The 17174-nt window shown below is 40.6% G+C and overlaps 1 protein-coding gene across 4 annotated transcripts in view; it reads left to right on the top strand.

Annotated features, from left to right (window-relative positions):
- Positions 1-17174, top strand: part of STK32C (serine/threonine kinase 32C) — a 225026-nt gene that overhangs the window by 189939 nt on the left and 17913 nt on the right. The gene's annotated exons all lie outside the window — the stretch shown is intronic.

Here is a 17174-nt window from a genome sequence, read left to right as displayed (position 1 = left end):
GAGGTGGCTGGTAAAGTGGACCAAAAAAAATGCAGGTATCAGCATGAGCACTGAGGAAAAGAAAAGATACAAAACACTGAGTTAATAAAAGAAAACAACCAAAGAAAATCTCCAAAAATCTCCACAAAAAGAGCACAAAAAGAGGCAAGGGCAGGACAATCAAATAACTCATCATGCATTTTGGGGCACCTGATGGCCCTTTGCCTCTAATCCCAAGAAGCCTTCATGAGAGGGAAGGCTGGATCTGCATCTGGATTCCAATACTCCATTTCCATCCTCACTCATGCCAGGATTTTGGCAGGAGCTGGAAAACATTCTTGTACCCATTACAGTAGCTCTTTGAGTAACCTTTGCAGGAAAAAAAGCAAGTTTCACCAACAGACAGTTTGCAGGACTAGGTTTATGTACGTCAGTAGAGGTTGAATCAGTCAAAGATCCATGTCTATCAAACACAGTCCATTCATCTGCTCCTAATATTAGTTTTCTTTTTATATTGAACTTCAAGTGTCACAGATTTTGTCAAGGTGCCCCTGCTGGACACTCACCAGGCAGATGTATTTGGGCCTTACATACTGGACCTGTGTGCTTTGCAGCTTTCCTGAATCTAAGCAGAGTGCATGCATTGCTTCTGGCTGTGGGTTTCTAGGCACACTCTCAGAATGCAGATTCTTTTTCTGCCTCCCTTTCTGAGAGCTGGGACTCCATGGCCCAGCTGTATAGGGCCTCAAACTCTGTTTTATAGTTTACCTCTTCAGGGACACATGACAGTTGAAACAAAAAGACACAGACTTTGCACAAGGTTTCTAGCCCAATCACCCTTCACTTTAGATAACACAAGAGATAAACACCTGTATGCTGTCCCCACCTTAGTTTTCTCATCACTCTTGAGCATTCTTTGGAATCTAGACGGAGTCCTCAATGGTATCCATGCTCATGGCAGCTCATGGCTTCTTCTCGAAAACATGGAGTCTGAGCTCAGTCCTGCAGCCTGCTTCCTTCTAATTCTGGCCTCTTCTTCCTTTCTAAAACAGCTGGTAAGAGAGCCTTCTTTTTATAACTTCCAGTCCTCTTTGTCAGGTGACCCCTTAAGTCAGGCTCAGTGCCTCCCCACCATCCAGTGATCAGTTGCTTGGTTACCAACCCATCTGCAAGGACTTGTTCTTTTGGATAATAGCCAAATCATTGACCTAGGGTGCCTCCATTCTAATAAATAATCACCAAGGTTTAACGATCTTCTGTTGTTAGCCCTATGTCAAGAAATTTCAAACCAAGGTGGAGGTAAAAAGATAGCAGAGAAGGCAGAACAGCCTTACAATCAAAATGGAATTTGTAGTTTGATATAGATACACATAGAGAATTCATAATCTCAAACAGAATTCATAAATTGAACATAGATTCCCCAGATTAGTACACCATGCTATGATCTGGTGTTTGAAATGTTGTCCATGAATCAGTCATCAGCTGGCAAAAATAAATAATAATGAGCTCATTTCACTAACAATGGACTCATAATTATGCCAGCTGTTCAGTCTGTAAAGGCTTTTCTTTTTCTTCCACAATAGAAAAGGTAAAGCTGTCCTTTTTGTTTGTCTTTGATTTCCAGATATTAAAAGAAAATTAAGTAAACTTGATTTGCATTTCAGGACTGCTTGATATCTAGGATCTCTTTGGCACATGTCTGTATACAGGGGCAATACGGAGCTTCACTACGGCAGCAGGAACTAAACAAAGTGTCAGGGTTTACTGGCATGCAGGGGGAGTGGATTTTTAGGAAGGTGGAGCATGTACTTTCACCCTGGTCACCCAGCGATGCTTTTCAGGGGTGAGAAGAGCCGCAATCCTGCCTCCTCCCTGTATACACTGGGTGTCTAGTGCCCCAAGGGGCTGCCAGTAGACAACCTGCCCCTTATAGCTATTATCTCATTGTTTCATTGTTCTCTCCTGTCTGTCTGCCTGCCTATCTCCATCTGCAGTTTCCTGTTGTTTGCTTAGATGGTAAACTCTTTAGGGAAGAGGTCGTCTTTTGGGTTCTGAGTTTCTACAATGCCTAGCACAAAGGGGTCCTGTTCCTTGACTAGTGCTCCTAAGTACTATGGTAATAAAAGCTACAAGAGAAAATGAAAGCCTTCCGCTGCGCTTTCTGTCTGGGGTTCTAAGAGACTTCCCTGATTCATGCACTAATTTTGAATTATTTCTGGAGAGCCCTGTACAGGAGTCAAACAGGACTAAATTGTTCCTCTAAGGCAGAGCCCTGCAACAGGTAGTGTAAAAATAGGCACATTGTGGTGGGACTGCCAGGAGAAATTCTGGCTGATTCAGCATCTGTTCCTTCTCTTGGTGTGCAGGGAGTGCATGCTGGAGTGGCAGCTCACCTTAAATGCGTGCAACATTTGTTCCGCTCCATTCTCAGCCACCTCTTTTGGCCAGTACAGAGAGTGGGGTGAGGATCATGGCCCTTGCCCCTCCACTCCAACTCATCAGGAAAATCTGTTGTGGCTGAGGGCCCTCACATTGGGGGAGGGATAGCTCAGTGGTTTGAACATTGGCCTACTAAATCCAAGGTTGTGAGTTCAGTCCTTGAGGGGGCCATTTAGGGATCTGGGGCAAAAATCTGTCTGGGGATTAGTCCTGCTTTGAGCAGGAGGTTGGACTACATACCACCTGAGGTCCTTTCCAACTCTGATATTCTATGATGATCTGTACTCCCTAGGCATAGTGCAGTGGGATCATGTGCAGAGACACAGATTAAGGGAGCTCCTTGAGCTCTCTCTTCCCCTGTGCTTTCCTCTTAGAGACAAAAACACAGTCTGGACCATGGCATTGACTTGACATTTTCCTCATAATTCTGGAGTCTCCATCATAAAGCCTTTCCATGCATGTTCAATAGCTTCATCTGCAATTTAAAGTATATCCAGATTGCTGTTCCAGCTACATCAGTTCATGTACCCATTTCCTTGACATTTGGACATTTTGCTGATTATCTCAGAAGCTTTAAATGGATGTATTTGCCATCTGCACTACAGAGAGTGGAAACTTCTGACAGTGGAAACCATGGGGACAAATTCACAACAAATAGTCAGCAAAATTAGCCCTGTTTTGTTATGTGAAACATCAAAGATGGCAAAGAGAAGCAATGCAATGTCTTTCTTGGAATAGAGAAATAAAATCATATTAATGGCTAAAATCTCTTGGGCATAAAATAAATACCATATATTAGATATCGCTCTTTGACTGCTTCTACTGATAAAGGCAAACCCAATAGACAGTGTTTGGGGGCTGTTTAGTGAGCAGACCCATTGGTGTCAGTGGTGATTCACTAGAGTGTGGTCTGAGGAATTTGGACAAAAAGGTTCAAAACACTTAGCTAATTAATTATGACACTAATCTCTAGTGTTATCCCTCTTTTATAGACAGGGAAACTAAGTAAAAGAGTTTGCATGACTTGCCCAGGACTACACAGAGTTCTGATGTTCTCATTTCACAGTCTGCTGCTCAGAATTACTTATCTGTCAACTTTCCTAGAAGTTTGGTATTAGACATACTGCAATATAATTTTCTATTGGACGCAAAATAAACCAGCAAAAAAGGACAAACCATATAAATTACTAGCCAATTTAGTTAAAAATTACACCAAACTTCTATACACAGTATAAATACTCAGGTATTGCAAAATATGTTTTCAACCAACTTTGGTTCTGTTTTCTCAAAATCCTAGCATCTCCTGGCTCTCAGGAGCAGAGATGCCAATGGTACCGTATGCTCATCAAGTTTTATTTTCCTTCCATATGATCCCTATTTCTTTTAAGAAGTTTTCATCTCAGAGAAGGGATTTTGCAAGTCAGTATTTTAAATTTAGTATTTAAGAGCTACATGGCAAATGATTACTGCATTCTAGTCCTAATATGGTAGGATGCATAAAGGACTCTGGAAACATTCTGACAAACTTTAGTAGCAGCTGTTTAAAGAAACAATTACATTTCTTTGTGGCTCTACCAAGTGTTGTTTGTCTTTTCATTCAGAAGGCAGAGGTGAGTTTCATGACTTTAGAACTATCCACAAGTTTAGGTTTCCATGTATTCTGACCCACTCACATTTTAAAAGTAACTTGCCTGAAGAAATAGAATCATTTGCAAAAAGAAGTCAACCCACTTTTTTAAACACTGCATGGCTCACTGATCCATGTTTCTTCACATATATCAGTAAACTTAAATATGTTTTGGAATAGAGATCTATGCAGCTCCAGGTTCAGCTGAAAATGGATTGTCAGCTGTGGATGGGAATACAAGACATTGTCCAGGGTTTCAAGTGAGATAGATTTGGGAGATATGAATTCATATATTCTTTCCTAAATAGTAAATGTAATTTCATTTCTAAACCCTTTATGCTTTTAATGCAATAAAAGTGAAGGGAGCTGTATACAAACCATTTGGCAGCAGCTCAATGTTCGGGTTATTTGGGACTCTCTTAAATCTTTTATATGAAATGTCTTGAGCAAACTACTACCAGCTGATCCCTGTCTTCTGCATCCCGAACCTGGCAAAACTGAATACAGTTTTTCTAATGACCATATTTAACTGCTGAAAATTTTCTTCTATGCAATAAGGGACTGGATTTTGGAGAAATTAGGACAATACCCTCCTTCTTTCTGCTGTCTTCCATGCTATGCAGTATAATAGAACCAAGATAGTCCTGAATAATGAATCTCAGATTAATTTAAAGATAAGGTTACTTTTATACTTTAACTTTTTACCAAGTAAATACTGTGCATTCTGCCTGTAGACAGGACTCTGTCAAGCAGAGAAATAGAAAAAAAAAGATAAATGTATGTGTGTGTATATATGTGTGTATATATATAATATATATATATATATATATATATATATATATATATATATATATATATATATATATATATATATATATATATATATATATATATATATATATATATATATATATATATATATATATATATGCTACGTGTCTGTGTGGTCAGAGAAATCTTGCAACAGATTCATGTGGGGGCCATAGATGGCAATCCTAGGAGCTTCCAGTGACTGAAGTAGTTGTTGGCATAAATTAGAGCAACTTCATAGAGTGCTGTACAAAACTTTGTCCTCTTGCTTCTTAGGGCCCAATCCAACTCCCACCTCCTAAAAGTCAATGGAAAGACTCCTATTGATTTTAATGCCAGTTGGATTAGGACCCACAAGATCAGATCCCAAAGTAATAGCCATACTCCAGACAAAGCATGAAATTAGGATTATATCAACACTTCTGGGTGTCAGAATTCAAGTGTCCCCTTCTCTTTGCACACACATCCCCTAACCACATGCTGAAATTCTTGGCTAACAGAAGATAATTCCCATGTACTCTCATTAACATTTTCAAGAAGCCCGAGAACAAAGATTTCTAGAGAGCTTGAATAAATTGGGATGATTTTGTGTTTTCTTGGTGCAATTACATTTCATAAAACTTATTTATTATGATTACAGGGTACAAGTAGCTTTCATCCTTTTCTCATTCATTACACTGTTTCTGGTTTCCCGCATGTAAACAAGAAGCAAAGGAAATTAATATACTACAAAGTACATGGTATGCTATTACAAATCAAAACCATTAATGTAGAGTTATCCATGACACTTGGAATACATTTCCTGCTCCTTAAAAATGCACACTGAGAAATCCATGGTCTTCAAACCTTAATATGAGATGAACTGAAATCAAAGAGTTTTTTGGGTTTAGGGAGGGTGTTCCAATTTTCATGACTAGCCCCCAGCTGAACTACATAATATAACACAACATTGCCATTTTTAGGGATGCTTTAGAGCAGTGGCTCTTAACCTGGGTGCATGCACCCCCTGGGGGTGCGAGATGCCCTTTCTGGGGGTGCGAGACATGCCAGATTTTTAGAAGGTAAATCATCGAAAACACAAATTAAGCACAGGCATGTACAACTACTTTGTTTCATCAAACCTTTGTATTTACTAACAGTATACTTTTTATTAACAATTGCTGTAATATACAAACAAAAAATATATATCTAGGTTTAAAGAACTGACCTACTTCAACCATTTTTTATAATGGGTGCTAGAAGCTATTTTGAAAACCAAAGGGTTGCAGGCTGCAGTAAAGCTTAAGAACCACGGCTTTAGCACAATGACCATTTCTGGTTAAAGTGGTATAGGCAGCAAGGAAATGGTAAGAGTAGAGTTGTTTTCTTATAGTCTGTAAAATGTATTTCTGCAAGATTTGTGTATTAGGTTGTTTTAGACAGAATCAAATGTTACTTGTGCCTACAAATTTGTAATTATTTTTTATCCACTAAGTATTATCTATGGTAGTTATGAGCTGGCAGTTTTTCCATTCTAGAAGATATTATGGGTGATGGTACAGTTCACCAGGTCCTGTAGCCTAGACATCACAGGTGGCTTTAACAGGTTCAATTGCACACACAGCAATCATGAAACCATGGGTGTAAAAACAGGCAAACATACATGTCTCTTGGCCAGGTGCAGATGGAAGGTCCCTGGGGTGGGTGATAGAAAGTGAGTTTGCCCGGTCCTCATCCAGCAGTGGCAGCTCCTGTCCCACAGTACTGGGCCTGGTTCCCCATTGCAGGCATTGAGACCTGATTCATGGAGTTGCAGCCCCACTCAGGTTTGGGCAGGCTGCCTCTCTGTCGGTGCCCCCTTCTGCAATTTAGTACAGTGCATCCATTGAATCAGGAGGCTACATCTGCCTCTGCTAGAAACCCATTCTTATAGGATTAATTCAAATTGGAAATAATGCAAATAATCAACCACGGGCTTGTGGTAAATTCTTCATTGGAGTCTTTCAATCAACATTTTATATCTTTCTAAAATACATGCTCTAATTCAACCACAATTATTGGGCTACCTGTAGGAATCATTGGGTGAAATTCTATGTTGTGTGTTACATAGGAGGTCAGATTAGATTATCATAATGGCCCCTTCTGGCTTTAGTCTGAAATTAGAGGGGCTGCTTGAAAACTCCTGAGTTTGGATAGGCCGGAGAGAGGTTTGTGGTAACCACTTACAAAGAATTTCGCAAAAGAGTTTATTTTCTCTCCCCAAAAGGGTATATAATCAATAAAGATCAAGGATCGGATTCTCTATTGAGAATCTCACTCCAGTTCGTGATTTTCATGGATAGGATATCAAGGCACAGCCGAGCTGCAGAGTACATCCAGTACAGGGACTCAGAGGTGGCATCTCTACTGTTTGCAGATGATATTGTCCTTCTTGCTTCTTCAGATTGTGATCTCCAATGTGCACTCAAATGTTTCACTGCTGGCTGGGATGAGAATCAGCACCTCCAAGTCAGAGGTCATGGTCCTCTCCTGGAAGAAAGTGGACTGCTTTCTCCAGGTGAGGGGGGAGCAGTTGCCTTTAGTGGAAGAGTTCAAGTGTCTAGGGGTCTTGTTCACAAGTAATGATAAGCAGGAGCGTGAGATTGACTGTTGGATTGGTGCGGCAGCAGCAGGCATGCGGTGATGTACCAATCCATGGTGGTGAAGTGGGAGCTGAGTTCTCAAAGCTCTCAGTTTACGGGTCGATCTACGTCCCCATCCTCACCTATGGTCATGAACTTTGGATAATGACCGAAAGGATAAGATCACAGGTACAAGCGGCAGAAAGTAGGTTTCTATGCAAGGTGGCTGAGCTTACTCTCTGAGATAGGGTGAGAGGGTTGGCTATTCGGGAGAGCCTCAGCATACAGCTGCTACTCCTGCAGATCGAGAGGAGCCAGCTGAGGTTGTTCGGGCATCTGATAAGGATGCCTCCTAGGAGGCTTCCTTTGGAACTCTACCAGGCACACTGGGAGGAGGCCCCAAGGCTGACCCAGAACATGCTGGAGGGATTATATCTCCTGTCTGGCCAGGGAATGCTGGAGAATCCCCCAGGAGGAGCTGAAACCTGTTAAGGAAGTCTGGTCTTCCCTACTGTCCATGCTGTTGCCACGACCCTCATTGGGAAAAGCAGCATAAATGAAAAAGAATATGTTTATTTTCTCTCCCCAAAAGAGTATATAATCAGTAAGGATTGGATTCTCTATTGAGATCTATCCCTTTTGTATCACGCAGGCAATACAAAGGTGTCAGCAACTGGCTACAAATGGCCAGCAGAAAATTCCCCCTGCATAGAAAAATTCCCTATCTAGGTCTCTGCCCTTCTGCTCATCGGCTGCAGCTTAGGGGATGTACCAGGAAAGAGAGTGGCATACCAGGCAAGGAAGGGGACATGTCAGAGGGGCTCTGCAGTACCAACTCTTCACAGACACGGGATCCATTAAGGATATACCAGCCATCAGGAACAGAGAGCCATAACTAGCTGCCTCAGTATCCCCCTCTTCTGTGCTGAGTGGTGCTCAGGCACAGGATAGAACCTGGCATGATGTGTATGTCAACTACAATGTAGTTAATGTGAATAGCGGAGAGGAGGGTTTATTGGGCAAGTAGAGTGCTTTTTATATTCTCAACATTTTTGTTTTCAAGATGAATTACTGGTTTTGCATCACACACTCAAACAGCATGCACAAAACTGGTTTTTTATCAGAATCACAAGCGTCGCAAACATTTGGATCCATGAGGCCAACCCTATTCATTTCCACTAGAGCAGGGGTTCTCAACAATTTTCTTTCTGAGGCCCTCCCACCTGTGTCACAACATCTGGTCTTCTGCATATAAAAGCCAGGGCCTGCGTTAAGGGATAGCAAGCAGGACAATTGCCCAGGGCCCAAAACCACAGGGGGCACCAAGAAGCTAAGTTTCTCAGGCGTCTGCTTCAGCCCCAGATGGCAGGGCTCAGGGCTCTGGGCTTCAGCCTCGTGCTATGGGGCTTTGGCTTTCTGCCCTGGGCCCCAGTGAGTCTAATGCTTGTCCTGTTTGGCGGTCCCCCTGAAAACTGCTTGCAGCCCCAGAGCCTTGGTTGAGAATCACTGCATTAGAGTTCATAGTACCCTAATGCAGTATGAAGCACAAGGTTTGTGGTGTTGCAGACATCTGAAGACCCTTACAAGATTCCTTCCCATTTTTCTCCTCATCCACCACCTCTAAACTAATAAACAAGTCATTTGCCCATCATTTTTCAAAGGCTGAAATCTTGATGCATGAGTTCTAACTCCCACTCTTAGTTAGCTGCCTGCTAACAACAATAAGCTATTAGTGTGTTCTCGCTTGTTTATAAATTTTTTTTAAATCCTTAATCTTTTATTAACAGTATTTTTCAGTTTAAAAAGTGCTATATGGAGATGTAAGATAGAAGGGAGTTCCAGAAGTAGCATAAAATGAGCCATGTTAGAGGATAACATTTCAAAATGCCGCCCCCCCTCCAAGTTTTAATACCAACATCTTGTGAAAACTGAGAAGGAAAAAGAATAGCACCAAAGAAAATAAGATGATTAAAGAAAAGAAAGATGGATGATAAAGCAGACAAAGAAGAAACCAACGAAACATTGTCAGAATTTACCAGCCTGCATCAATAATCATTATGATATTGAGTGAATCAGTGCTGTGGTACAGTTATTAAACTCTATAACTATTCTATAATACATGTAATATAGAATAAATGTTGATGTTATCTAAAATATAGTGCCTGATTCACTGTTGTATTATTCCAGATTAACATCAGAGTTGCTATAATTTAATCAGTATTCATTCTCAATAATGGACATGATGCCAACAAGTGCTGACACCAAGAGGTTAATGTGTCACCTTTTCCTCTCTTCAGTTCTGATCTTAATGGCCTTACTGCAGTGCAAAGATGGAATAACACAGCGGTGAGTGAGGCCTATAATCTCTTTCATATCTTTTGCCAACATGACCTCTATTTCTAAAGAAATGGAAAACAGGAACAGCTATTAGTAACTGAGTGTCAGTTGTGGCTGTTAGCTACTAGCTTTTACACTTCAGTTTCCTTTAATATCAGCAGATATCATATTGCAGAAAATAAGATTAGCGTTAATAGAGAGATTTCATCATGCAGCCATGTGTGTCCAGGTTTAGGAAATATTTATTACCATTATGCATATAACCAGTAACTGTGGTAGTAGCAAGTGAAAGAAATAATCATCAGAGAAAATAATGTGATGATAACCTTGAACATCTACCAGCTGCTACAGGAGGCAGATAGATAGGATCTTGGTTTAACATCTCTTTTCATAGTAAACGTGTCAACAGCTAGGTATGTGTATAAATATTTAAATCCATAACATTCTTGTTCAGTAAGAATCATATTGGTAACTGCAAGATAATACCCACAATTTCAATCTGTATCTTTAAATCAGATGTTTTTACCAAGCTAATAGTAACTATCCACTATGCGGTCTCTTTCAAGCTGTAATATATCCATGATAATTTTATATTATCTGCCATTAGTACTTTCAAATTGTTATTAATGGAAGTATTCTGGAAGTTTGGAATAGTTTAATGGGTTAGTTTGTTTTTTTCCCCTCCATGTATAAAACTTATCTTGTTTGATTTTGATATCATATAAATGTTCTCTTTCTAACAATATTACTTCACCCACCTTGTGTCTCCAATATCCTGGGACCAACATGGCTACAACAACACTGCATACAACAATGGAAGATATTGATTCTTTCTAATGAGTCATGAAAAGTCACTTTGAGGTCATCTTAGTCTGCTGTTCCAGATGAGGAGCTATATAAATGATTTTTTTAGAAAATGTGTGCACTGCATTGTAATCATAAGTATGGCAATTAAAAGAGAACAGACAACTATACCATGTGTAGAATTTTCATTAGCTTATTTAAAAATAGTTACCTTGATCATTAGAGTTTCATTAGTACACAGAAGAATAACAGAAAGATATTCCAAAAGAAAAATTAGCCAGTATCCACAATCAAGCTGACTGATTTTGCAGTATTTCATAATGCTTAAGGGTGGTGGTGGGGAAAATAACAAATTAACCTTTTGATACCAACAATTGCTGCCATCATGTCTGCTGCTGAATAAACATATCAAGGACAAGATATTGTGACTCTTGATGTCCAAGGCACTGACAGATTTAATTTATTAATTGGAAGCTGACATTTTCACTGATGGAATCCAGAGGTTATGCACTATTGTAATGTGATGTGTGAAAGGTGATATATGTGTGAAGCTTTCAAATTCTGCTTCAGAAATACTTTGCTCCTAGTGCTTTCAAGTCAGTGAGGATACTCTATGTAGACTGCTAAAAAATAAGGCTGTTTGCAGCTTACATACCCATTTTGGGTCTCATTTAACTTGATATTTCTCTTTGTGTATCTTTGGGTATGTCTACACTGCGAAGTTGTCAACAAAACTTTTGTCTTCCATGGGTACTTAAAAAAGCCCACCCGCGAAAGACAGAAGTTTTGCCGAAGCAAGTGGCAGTCTGACCGCACCTTTGTCAGCAGGAGGCTCTCCTGCAGAGAAAGTTAATGCCGCTCACAGGGCTGGAAGTATTCTGTCGGCAAACGTGATGACAAAGTACTGACAAAAAGTGTTTACACATGCTGACTTTCAGCAACAAGCCTGTGTTGATGCAGTCTTGTCACTAAAAGCTGTGTGGTGTAGAGAAGCCCTTATCAGTGTCTTTCTGTACTTTCCTTTGAGATCAGTGTTTTAAACTAAAAAAAAATCGACTTCTTTTGTAACTTTTGTTATATTAGTAAGAGGTGTTTTGTTTTTAAAAAAATTTCAACTAAATCCATCACCTTAGAAGGCTAAAGATAGATATTCTTGCAGCCAATTGCTATTACACATCATTTACTGTTTATTCACATCCAGTCTGATGCAAGGCCTAAGAAAGTCAATTGAAAGACTCCCATTGATTTCAATAGGCTCTGGGGATCAGACACTATTCCTTGTGATATTTAATACTTGAATGCATTAGCACACATTGTAAATTATCAGTGGTAGACAGGGAAAACACAAAAAGCTACCCTGAACCATAAGAATGTTTGACAACAAAAATGTAGTTCCATTCTAAAAGTAGCCTGAGAATCACAACTGTCATCCAAGTAAGTTAAAAATTATACCTGGAACTTATTTTATACCTTTAAAATGTGGTAGTATGAATTGAATGTACAAAATATTTAGTCAAACAAGAGTGGCAAACAACTCATTTAGACTTAATTTCTGTCTAGTGGAGGAACTCACTTCTGAAGGGAGGGATTGATATAAATAATATGGGGTTTTGATATATATATAGTATTTTAAACAGTTAAGCCCTTGTTTTTCATTGCATCATAAATATAATGCAAATAAATTGTTTAATCATTTTCTATGATATGAACTAAATGATTATGTCTTTTCAGAATATAAGGAACAGAATACTCGTAATAAATTATGTGACAGATTGGTTTCAGTCTGTCAACAATTCACATGTGATACAGAGTAGAGCTAAAGTCAAGAGGAAAATCTAAGAATTTTATAAGCCACGTCTATTTAAAGTCAAAGACAGTGCAGACAATGAGCTGTCTATAAACTGACATCTTCAGACAAGGAGGTTAATCATACTCAAAAAAGATCTTCTAAAAACAGACAGTCAGCCAAAGAGTAGGGTGAGGGAGTTGCAAATGTGGCCCGAAAGTCCGTAGTTGTGTGGCTCTACTTTCAAAAGCATATTTAAGGTAAAAAGTGACACAGGAAAACGGATCCTGAAACTGTTTAGCCACAGAACTGAATACAACCCTCTGTGAATTTGGAGACAGGAAACACCACTTTGGGTCTATGTCTACACTACAAAGTTTGGTCAATATATGTTATGTTGGCTTACAGCTGCCAGCTTCTATATGTCATTCAGATATGTGCACAGTTGGTTGCTTACATTGGTGCTGCATATCCTCATCACAAGTAGTTGCATCGATAGAAAATGTAATACACCATGGGTAGATATTCCCTCTGGTACAAAGCCTTGTGGGGTGTTCTAGCAGTGCTTTGTGGGATACCAGCAATTCCCTCAGGGATTTTTGGGGAATTAGGGGTCAAGTTCCCACAATCCCACATTCTCCATCCCATAATGCTTATTCCATGCTATAATTTCATGCCATTTTTAACATTTCCACCACTTTTCAGTCTCTGACATCTCTCTGGCAGAAGTATGGCTCCTGCACAGCTCAGCTCAATTCTTATGATTATTGCTAATACACGACACACAATTCTCCTATATCTGTGAAACTTCAGTGACTACTACAACCAGTAGTGCAATGAGGATGATGACTGGATGAAAGAATAAAAATGCCAGGTTACTACTGGCATTCATAAAGCCATTCCACTTGTTAAATTAGCATTTCAGGGCCCGAGAAATGAGCACTGAGTAGTGGGATCACATTGTAATGCAGATTGAAGATGATGAGCAGTTGCTATAGAACTTTTGGATGTGAAAGGCCACATTCCTGGATGAGTGTGCTGAGGTCTCTGGCACAAAGATACCAGAGGAAGGGCAGCACTGACACTGCTAAAGGGAGTGGCCGTCATGGTCTGGTCAGTTGGGAATCAGTTCAGAGTTGGAAAATCCACAGTGGAGGCCATTGTCGTCTAACCATGCAAAGTCATTAAGCATATCCTTCTGCATGGGACTGTGACTCTCAGCAATGTGCAGGAAATAGTAGATGGATCTGAAGCAATGGGGTTCCCAAACTGTGGTAGGGCAATAGACGGGATGCATATCCCTATTCTGGCACCAATTCCACCTTGCAAGTGAGTACATAAACTGAAAGGGGAACTTTTCGAGGGTTCTGCAACCACTAGTGGATCACTGAGGATGCTTCACTGATCATAACAGTGTGGGCGGGGCAGGGAAGGTGTATGATGCTTGCATCTTTAAGAACACAGGACTTTTGCAAAAGCTGCAAGCAGGGATATTCTTCCTTGACTGGCACATTCACTTTGGCAATGTTGACATGCCAGTAGTAAATCTGGAGGACCCAGCCGATCTCTTGCTCCTGTGGTTCAGGAAGCTGTACACTGGCTACCTTGACAGAACCAAGGAAAGATTCAACTACTGGCTGAGCAGGTTCAGGGTGCCTGCTGAATGTGCATTTGGTAGACTCAAAGCATGACGGTGATATTTAATAACTATACTGGATCTCAGGAAGGCACACATTCCTATTGTTATTGCTATTAGATAATATTTGTGAAACAAAATGGGAAAAGCTACTGGATGAGTGAAGGGCTGAGGTGGACCTGCTGTTTGCTGAATTTTAACAGCCAGACACAAAGGCTATTAGAAGAGCCAGCTGTGGAGCTATGCAGTTAATGGAGTCCTTAAAAAAGTCATTTGAACAGTCAGCTATAGTCGTGTTATACAATGCTTTTGGGAACTTGTGTGCCTGTTATGAATTTGTAATGTGGCAAATCTGCTTGCTGCAAACTAGTAAATTTACTCTGCATTTAAAAAAAAAACTTTATTGTGTGCAAATAATGGGAAACAAAGTTAAGGTGCAAATAAACATGTTAAAAACATTTTAGCAGCACTGTAAGAGTGTGACGCTTCCTTATAAAAACTGAGTAAAACATGCATGTTTACATATTCAAAAATGTATTACAATGTTTCATTCATGGTAAAAACAAGTAGGGGACTGTGCTTTCTGGCTTATCCTGTAGTTATCACAGATCAGAATAAGTGTAGTCATGGTTCTATTTGTTTTCTCCTGCCATTGAGTGGTAGGAGTAAGAGTTCATGTTCTGCTGCCACCTGGTATGCTGTGGGGTATAGCAATCAGTGATCATAGAGTTTTCCATGGAATGGCAAGGCAGCTGTGTATTCGGTCTTTGGGCATTTAGCTCAGTAATGTTCTGCAACATCTGCATTTGTTGCCTGAGCAAACCCATAATGTCCTGGTGCACTTCCTGCCTTACGTCCCAGTCCTTTGCCTCTCCTCCAACAATCAGCCTTTCCATTCCTGGTCCTTCACCCTGATTTTAGCCATTTGGCCCCTCCAATCTCCATGTTCATAGTCAGCAGCTGTGGAGAACTGGAGGATAGCACAAAACATGTCCTCCCTGGTCTGCTTCCTTCTTCCCCGATCTGGGTCAGGCATTCAGTGGTCATGGAGGGGGCACTTCTGAAGTCCCCCATTCTAGAGGCTGCTGATTAAAACATACAGATACGGCATTATATTTACAGTCAAAAGAGAAAGGGAGGTCTCACAACTCCCTTCCATTATTCCCATAAAAACCTTTAATAAAAAATGCTATTGTCACTTTAGCTTTGAAGCACCTTGTTACAGCATCACTCTTCAGCTTAAGTCATGGTTAGTACAGAGTATATGGGCGTGTGGAGACTGTTGCATGGAAGGTTTAGATGCTGGCTGCTCCTTGGTATGAGTAAAGGGAAAGTGGAGTAAATATTAGCATATTTTCACATGCAGAGGTGATTTTGACTAATATCTTACTCGTGAGGATGACAAAGGTCCAGAGAACACTGTTGCTACTGGCATCCCGAACCCCCCCAGGTTGCTAGCCTGCTTATTGTAATGGTGCCAGCAGAACTCATCACAGAGTGGCATGGGGCTGTCTCCTATCACCAGGGAAAACACAAGGTTGCCATCCCTAGAAATGTTTGGGAGAGGGTTGCAGAGCATTTTCCGTGAAAGTTTTGAGATTGTTCAAGAAGATAATAGAGAGATGCTCTTCAGATAAGCCAGGTACTTCTCATGGGGAGAATTTTGGGTCACCTATCTAGCCCAACAAGCCAAAGAATGGAAAAGCGAACACCAGCTGTACCTCTTCATTCTACCTCTATCCAGAGGAGGGCAGTGACCTGTTGTGGATTGTGTAAATCGGATTACTACACTATATTTTTTTAATTAATTTTCTAACACATCATAGTTGATTGAAGTGTCAACTAAGTATGCATTCTAAAGCATTAACTTTAATTGTATTTCCAGTGCTGGTTTTAAAAGTAAAGTGAAGAAGCAAAAGTTGATGAATTTGTTCTCTAACTGGGCAGATGGGATAGGTGTGCATGTGCATGTACCTGGGCTCCCTTCCCCTTCATCTCCAGGCTATCTGTGCTTGCCTGGTGGGACTGGCTCAACTACAGTGGAGTTTTGAAGAGCTTCTGGCTCACTGCAGGCTTTGAATCACCCTCCATTTCCCTCATCCCCTCTTCATCCTCGTCCCTGTGCACTGCAGGAATTATCATGCCTGGGTCTAATGCAGCGTCCACAATGACATTCTGGGTGCTGGTAGGGTTCCCACCAAGTCTGACATACAATTTGCAATAGAAGTGGCAGGCCTTCTGTCATTGCAAAGCTGGCATGGTCAGATGCTCGCAAAGGTGGGCTAGAAGGTTTGCTCACCAAGGAGGCCAGCCAGGAAAAGGCATTTCAAAAACATGTTGAGGTTTTTAAAGAGGACGGGGTGGGACAGGCTTCCAGGATCAATGACCACTGGGCAGTAGAGTTCAAAATTGTGACCGGAGTGACCACTGTCATGGGAGATGCTAGAGGACAGTTAAGGCTGACACAGGTGATGCAGTGTCTACATTAGCACTATGCTGATAAAAATAGTCAACTTTGGCTGTGCGTCATTTGGCAGGGGTTCTGGGGGGGCTGTAACTGTGCTTAAGCTGATGGGAGACATATTTAGGTTTGGATAATACAAACCTATGTTGAAACAAGTCGACTTAGGTCAATCCATCTTTGTAGTGTAGACCAGGCTGGGGGAAGGAGATGTTTGGTGTGATAATAAGCCAGTCATATCAAAGGAGCCAGAAATGCATAAGAGGAATGTGAAAGAGACCTAATATATAAGCAACATGGGACTGGTAGGCTTGGTGGCTAAATGGATCACAAGGGAAAAAAGTGCTCCCTAGAAATATGTTACTTTGCTGTAACTAAGCATAAACATGTACCTGCCTAGCATAACTCTTTCCACGTGTGAGACTAGATCTGTTATGCAGTCTATTTCTTTTGTCTTAATCTCGTTTTTAATTTATTCTTAAAGAACCTTCTTTTCAAATAGACCATTTGAATCTTTGTCAGTTGTCTGCAATTTCATGAAGCCCATCCCTGAGTGGTGAAAAAAACTAAGCAACAGCTGCGAAGGAAGGGTGGCTGGACTGGAGCACTCTAGGGCCCTGATCCCCGCTGGAAACTTTTAGGAGCTATGGCATAAAATAACAAATACTGATATGAATAAAAGGGCATACCTGACC

The sequence above is a fragment of the Gopherus evgoodei genome, chromosome 7, assembly GCF_007399415.2.
Source record: "Gopherus evgoodei ecotype Sinaloan lineage chromosome 7, rGopEvg1_v1.p, whole genome shotgun sequence".
NCBI classification, from domain to species: domain Eukaryota; kingdom Metazoa; phylum Chordata; order Testudines; family Testudinidae; genus Gopherus; species Gopherus evgoodei.
This window is presented reverse-complemented; position numbering and strand designations above follow the sequence as displayed.